Raw genomic sequence first — 7626 nt, forward strand, 5'->3', positions numbered from 1 at the left:
CCTCCCCCTCTTCATTCTGTTTTGAGGGAAGGTGGGGTTGCTTTTATTTCTCTTCTGCAATGACCTGTTCTTCCTTATGAGGGTCTTCTGGTTTTGTTCACTTTTCCCTCTGTTTTACAGTCTGTCTATTCAGCAGTTTGCAGTCTTGGTCCCTTTGGAAAACATAATGTATGGCTCCATGGTTTCCCATTCATATTTGCTTCATGTATCCGCTCGCGGTGAACGTTTCAGGGCGGCGGAGCTCCACGGTGGCTTGAGTTCGAGGGTGGGGGGCGCGACGGGACAGCCCGGCGGGGCCGCGCAAGGAGAGGGCTCCGGGCCGGGAAGTGGCGCGCGCGGCGTGGGGCTGCAGGCGCCTTGCCGTCAGGGGCTGGAGGCTGCGGCGCGTCAGCCCAGAGGCGCCACGTCTGGGGAGCGTGCGGTGGCAGCGCTGCCCGGCGCAGCGGAAGAGGAACTCGGTCATTTTTTTATAGTATTAAGACTGCGTAGTATTCCATTGTGTATATGTACCACATTTTTTTAATCCAGTCCTCTTTTGATGGGCAGCATGGTTGCTTCCAGGTTGTTGCTATTGTGAACAATGCTGCGATAAACATACGTGTGCAGGTATCTTTTTTATAGAGTGATTTGAGTTCTTCAGGATATAGTCCCATTAGGGGGATTGCAGGGTCATATGGGAAGTTGATATTTAGAGCTTTTAGGAATCGCCACTCTGCTTTCCACAGAGGTTGCACTAGTTTACACTCCCACCAACAGTGTAGCAGTGTTCCCTTTTCACCACACGCTTTCCACAGATACATGAAGAAATGTTCAACCTCACTAATCATCAGGGAGATGCAATCAAAACCACACTGAGATACCACCTAACTCCAGTCAGAATGACAATTATCAACAACTCAAAAGAAACCACATATTTTTAAACTATGAATCCAATATATAGATAATCATATGGATCTATACATATCAATAGCACCCTTGACAATAAACCCATCATGAGACTGCTTTAAAAACAGTCTGCTGATTTCAGTATCATGATTTTATTCAGTACTAATCAATTTCCCACACAAAACTGTCTTAGTATATAATAATAAAACGAAGGTACAGTTAAAACACCAGCTGCCAATAGATGCCAAATTAGAGGTAGAAAGCATTTGAGTAGTGTTACCATAATTTTTTTAAATACTGCATTTGATGCATTTCAGCAGCAAAACTATTTGGTTTGGGGATTTTATTTATTGGGAAGTTTGATTATCACATTAATCTTCTACAACTGTATGTTCAGAATTTCTAATTATTTATGATTCAGTCTGGGTATCGTGTATTTCTAGAAATCTGTCCATCACATCTATGTTATCCAATGTGCTAGTGTACACTTAGAGATGTTTTAAGTAATATGCAAAGTATATGGATAAAGCAAGCATGTGCAGGTGTCTTTTTTGTGGAATGATTTATGTTCCACTGGGGATATTCCCAGGATAGGTATTGCTGAATCACATGGAAGGCCAATTTTTAGTTCTTTTAGGAATTGTCACATTGCCTTCTACAGAGGTCGAACAAGCCTGCACTCCACCAACAGTTTAGAAGCATTCCCTTTTCTCTGCACTCTTGCCAGTATCTATTGTTTTTGATTTATTGACGAGGGCCATCCTTACTGGAGTTAGTTGAAATGCTATTGTGGTTTTGATTTGCATTTCTCTGATGATTAGTGAGGCTGAGCACTTTTTCATTTATCTGTTGGCTGCTTGTATATCTTCTTTTGAGAAGCATCTATTCAAATCTTTTGCCCACTTTTTGATGGGATTTGCTTGCTTGCTTGTTTTCCCTTTCAGCTCATTTGAGTTCCTTGTTGATCCTGGATGTTAGGCCTTTGACAGATACATACTTAGCAAATATTTTTTTCAATTCTGTGGGTTGTCTTTCCACTGTCTTTATGATTTCTTTTGCTGTGCAGAAGTTTTTCAGTTTGTGAGGTCCCACTTGTCTATCTTATCTTTTATGGCATTTTCTTTTGGGAATTTAATAAAGAATTACTAGCAAAAACATGGAACCAACAATGCTGCCCATCAAAACTGGACTGGATTTTTAAAATGTGATACGTATACACAATGGAATATTACACAACCATAAAGAAGGACAAACATATGGACATCGCAGCAACTTGGATGGATTCAGAGTCTGTAATACTCAGAGATCTATCACAGAAACAAAGAACAGAGTGCCATATGTTATCATTCATAAGCAGACCCTAAATACTGTAAGAAAGGAATTGGTAGTAGTAGGATATTGCCAGGGTTGGGGGGATACATCAATAAGGGTGCCTGATCTCAAACCAGGCAAAGTGGGGGCCAACAGGAGCCCACATTTTACCTGGATGTTGTCCAATTGTATACCTAACCCTTAATTGTACCACACATCTTTAAAACAAAGTAAAAGAAATAAAAAATAAAAGATTGTTTACCCCTCCAATGTGCATAAGAGTTTTTCCTACATTTTGCTCTGGGATTCCTATAGTTTTTCATTTTATATTTATTTATTTGATCCATTTAGAGTTGACTTTTGTATATGGCAATATGTAGGGGTCCAGTTTAATTCTGCTGCGTGTGGTCAGCCAATTTTCCCAGCACCATTTGCTAAATATGGTCTCCTTTTCCCAGTCATTATCACTGGTGGCTTTGTTGAAGATGAGCGTTTTGTGAGATTGAATTTTTGCTTTAATAATCTGTGTCCTGTTTTCTTGATCTGTGTGTCTATTCTTGTACCAGTACCAGGCTGTTTGTGTTACTGTAGTTTTGTAGTAAAGTTAAAAGTCTGAATGTGTGTATCTCCTATTTTTTTCTTTTTATTGGTATTATTTTAGTCATTCATGCTTTTTTCTTTCCATACAAATATTGGTATTTTCGTGTCCAGGTCTGAAAAAAACAATTGGTCTGAAAAAAACAATTGTTGGTAAATTGATGAATACTGCATTGAATTTGTAGATTGCCTTGGGTAGGATGACATCTCAACAATATTGATTCTTCTAGTCCATGAGCATGGAATGGTTTTTCATTTGTTTGTGTCAATTTTAATTTCTTTAAGCAGCATTTTGTATTTTGCATTGTAAAGCTCTTTCACTTCTCTGGATAGGTGGATGCCAAGGTATTTCATTTATGTGTGTGTAGCTATTGTGAATTGAATTGTGCTTTTTATTTGGTACTCTGTCTACTTGTTGCTGATATATGGAAATGCAACTGTCTCTTGATTTTGTACCTCAGGACTTTACCAAAGTCAATTATCAACATGAGGAGATTTTTGACAGATTCCCTAGGGTTTTCAAGATACAGGATTATAACATCCAATAAGAGGAATAGCTTGACTTCCTCTTTTTCTATTTGGATACACCTGATTTTCTTCCCTTGCCTGATTTCTCTGACACGAGTGCCAGCACTATGTTGAACATGAAGGGTAAATGTGAGTATTCTTGTCTAGTTCCCATTCCCTGGAGGAATGGTTCCAATTTCTGCCCGTTTAGCAAAAAAGGTTGGCTGCAGGTTTATCATAGATGACTCTTACTGTTTTGAAGAATGTTCCTTCTATGCCTAAGTGCTCAAGAGTTTTTATCAAAAAGGGATGCCGTATTTGTCAAATGCCTTCTCTGCCTCTAATGATATAATCATGTGGTTTTTGTTTTTACATCTGTTGGTGTGCTAAATTATGTTCATGGTCTTGCGAATGTTGAACCAGTCCTGCATCCCTAGAATGTAGCCTATTTGTTCATGATGGATCATCCTTGCGATGTGTTGAATCTGATTTACTAGAACCTTGTTCAGGATTTTTGCATCTATATTCATCAAAGAGATTGGTGTGTACTTCTTTTTCCTTGTTCCCAGGTTTTGGTATCAGTATGAAGGTGGCTTCATAAAATGAGTTGGGGTGATTCCCTTTTTTTCAATTGTCGGGAAAACTTTCAGCAGATTGGTATCAGCCTCTCCTTGTATGTCTTATAGAATTCATCTGGGAAGTCATCGGGTCCAGGGATTTTTCTGGTAGGCAGCTTTCTTATGACTCAGTCAAGTTCCTGGATTATCTGTTTTAGAGTTTCGATTTTTTCTTTTTTTAATCTTGGGAGGTTGTGTGATGTCTGAAAGAACTCCATTTTTTTAGTGTTTTCTTGTTTATTTGTATACAGGTTTTTATAATAATCTTTGATAATCTTTTTAGTTTCTTCAAGGTCAGTTATGACTTTGCCTTTTGCATTTCTAATTATGTTTATCTGGGCTTTCTCTCTTTTTTCAGTAAATCTGGCTAGGGGTGCATCAATCTTATATATCCTTTCAAAGAAACAACTGTTTGTCTTGTTGATTTTTTCTATGATATTTTTGTCGTCTATGCCCTGCAGTGGTGACTTTATTTTGGTGATAAGGATTCTTTTGCTGATGTTAGGATTTTAGTGGTCTTGCCTTTCCAGCTCCCTTATGTGTGACATTAGGCTGTTTCCTTGTGATCAACAGTTGTGAATGCCACTTGGAGGTCCAGGAGGATGAAGGTGCTTTTGATTGGGAGGCTTAGCAGTTAATTATCCCTTTTTACAGATGAGAAAATTACAGATGACAAGTTTGCCTGAGGAAATCTAAACAATCTGGGGCTTCATTGTTCACACTATATTTCCTAGACTAGAACACATGTGATATGAAAAGTAAAGAATGCATGTAAGACAGCCTTGAGGTTGATATGAGAAGAATTGGTTTCAAATCTAAGTATCATCACTTGGTCGGCTGATCCTGGAGAAATCATGTTCCCTTATCTTAGCTCCCACCCTGTATAACCCATATGCCAGCTGCAGGAGTCAAAGATGCTTTTATAAATTATAAGAGTGTGGCCAGGTAAAACACAACTGGTATTAACAAACTGTTTCTGATCTCCATCAGAAATTCTCAAACTTTATATTTTCATGACTCATATGCAAAATAAGTAACTTTTTAAATGTTGGTTTCTCAAAGAACTGAATACCACATGTTCTCACCACAAGTGGGCCCTGAAGACTGGTCACACTAGCACAAGTGTAAGATTGGCAAAGGCTGGACACTACTAAAAGAGAGAGGGAGGGAAAAAGGAAGGAGGCACGTGGAAACACACTGGGTACATGGTCCACTCTCAGGGGGAGAGAGGGTCAGGTCAAAGCCCAAACTATACCTGATGAAATCTACTTAGGTAGTAAAATCTACACTTATAGCCCATAACTTAAAGATACATTTTTAAAAGAAAAAGAAAAATAAATAAAATGCAGATTTCTGATTATTTTGTACACCTTCTCTTATTGCTTCCTTACTAGAAGATAGGCAACTTACTTAATGGTCTCTGCACGTGTGTTTTTCAGTTAAAAAGTGGAAATAATAAATCTCTCTTCATAGTTGCTGAGAAGAGAAACTGCAACAAAATATGTAAACATTTTACCACTGCGACTCTGGCATGTATGAACAGCAGTCATAGTTGTTGCTTTTGTGATTACTGTCTCCCCAGATTGTATAAAGATAATGGAAGGGTTTTCAGGGGATGATCTTAACTCATTGTGCGAGGTGTGTGCATGGGAGGAACTGTGGTCTTGGGTCTGCAGTTTCTCTTTTCTTCTGTTAAAAATTAAAATGTGACACTTAAAACATTAAAGAATTTGAGCAAACTGTGGGTCTTTAAGTAGGACACATCCGTTAATAATTTATAGTTTTGCATCCACTAGAAGGGTATAAAGAAAAGTCTCTTATAAGGTGCATAAGAAAGTGAACTAAATTCTGTAACTGATTAGTTACAGTTATGAGTTGTTTTATTTGTGCTAGTCACTGGTTATTTTCTGGTTATGTACATATAGGTTAACTACATATTTGTAGTTAATTAAGCCTAAGTTTCTTTCCTTTTAAGAATAATCTTAAAAATTCATTTGTGTTATATTTGGCTTTCTAACATATAAGCTGAGGGCATTAGAGTCATGTTAAGCTAATTGTCTCTTATTTATTTATTTTAACACTTTCCAGATAGAATGGTTTTCCCTGAATTTTCTAAATGTATGGCAAATGGGGTCTCAAATACACCATCCTGCTTCCTCAGTTTAACTATTGTAGGGTTTCTAGTTTTAAAAAAAAAAAAAAAACTAAATTTACAGTTCCTTTTTTACATTCTCAAATGCCAAATTCTCTTCAATTTACATTATCAATTATTTGTACTTTTTTTTTAGTTGGAATTACACTCTGTTGCCCAGGCTGGAGTGCAGTGGAATGTTCATGGCCACCACAGCCTCAACCTGCTGGGCTCAGGCAATCTTTCCACCTTAGCCTTCCAAGTAGCTGGAACTACAGACACGTGCCACCATGCTTGGCTAATTTTCTGATTTATTGTAGAGATGAAGTCTTGCCAGGTTGCCCAGGCTGGTCTCAAAACCATGGGCTCAGGCAATCCTCCCACCTTGGCCCCCCAAAGTACTGGAATTATAGGCATAAGCCACCTTACCCAGCCAATTATTTGTACTTTGTAGTACATTTCAAACAGATGCAATATTTTAATTGTTTATCACGTTTTTACAGAGCAGCATATGGCTCTTATTACATATATTTTTTTCTCCTTATAAGCATTTCACATGAGAGGGAAGCAGAGAATAATTACTTGATGGCCTAGCCTGACATTTGCCTCAAACTTGCCTGTGTTGCAGTTAACACTGTTCCTCCTTGAGTTTGTCATCTTGAAAATATTTGTTCACTTATCAGTGCCTTATTCTATCATTCAATGTAAATGTATCTTTTAAATAGAATTTTAAAGATAAGATAAAATATTTCCAAAAAGACAAGAAGTAGATTTAAAATATATTATATTTAACTTTATTTTTATATTTTGTTTTTCTTCCCCTGAGTATGTGTAGTAACTTTTTTTAGCTCTCTTTTTGATCATTTCAAGTAAAATTACAAGTCTTTTAATCTAGAATGCTATCAGGAAAAATAAATGGGGAGAATCTATCTTCCATTAAGGCTGTAAAAAATATATGTCTTTTCACAAAAAAAGCATATTAGATAAATTTTTAACTTACAAAAATTTACCAAAACATCAGTTTTAGTTTTGTTGCAGGGTAGAGAATTGGAGAATGTGCTATAGTGGAGAAGTCTGTTTTATTTCCTGTTACCTGTATTTGGCTGATTAATGTTAAATTCTATAGGACAACCATACTCAATTACTCTGGTTAAAATTTTCAGTACTGTGTTTAATGGAAGTGATAAAAACACTATACAGTTTCTGATCTTAGAGCAACATTTTTTATATGTGATTTTTTTTAAATATTGTTTTATTTTAGTTCTAGTTTATTTTGTGTCTTTTTCATAAATAAATCTTAATAATTTTGTAAACGCTTTTTGTACATCAATTGGGATGGTTGTGGTGTTTCATTCATTTTGTGTATTATATTGATTCATTTTGATATGTTGGTACATCCTACACTTGGCCATGGTATATACTTCTTTTAATATACTACCAGATATGGTTTGTTAATATTTATGCAAGGACTTTTGCATTGGTTGTAATAAGAATATTTGTCTACAGCTTTTTTTTCTCATAGTATTTTTTCATTTTTAGTGTAAGTGTAATTTTGGCATCAGAGAATGGGTTTAGATG

This window comes from Carlito syrichta, unplaced genomic scaffold (genome assembly GCF_000164805.1).
Source record: "Carlito syrichta isolate Samal-C Ts95f unplaced genomic scaffold, Tarsius_syrichta-2.0.1 Scaffold312985, whole genome shotgun sequence".
In the NCBI taxonomy this organism is placed as follows: domain Eukaryota; kingdom Metazoa; phylum Chordata; class Mammalia; order Primates; family Tarsiidae; genus Carlito; species Carlito syrichta.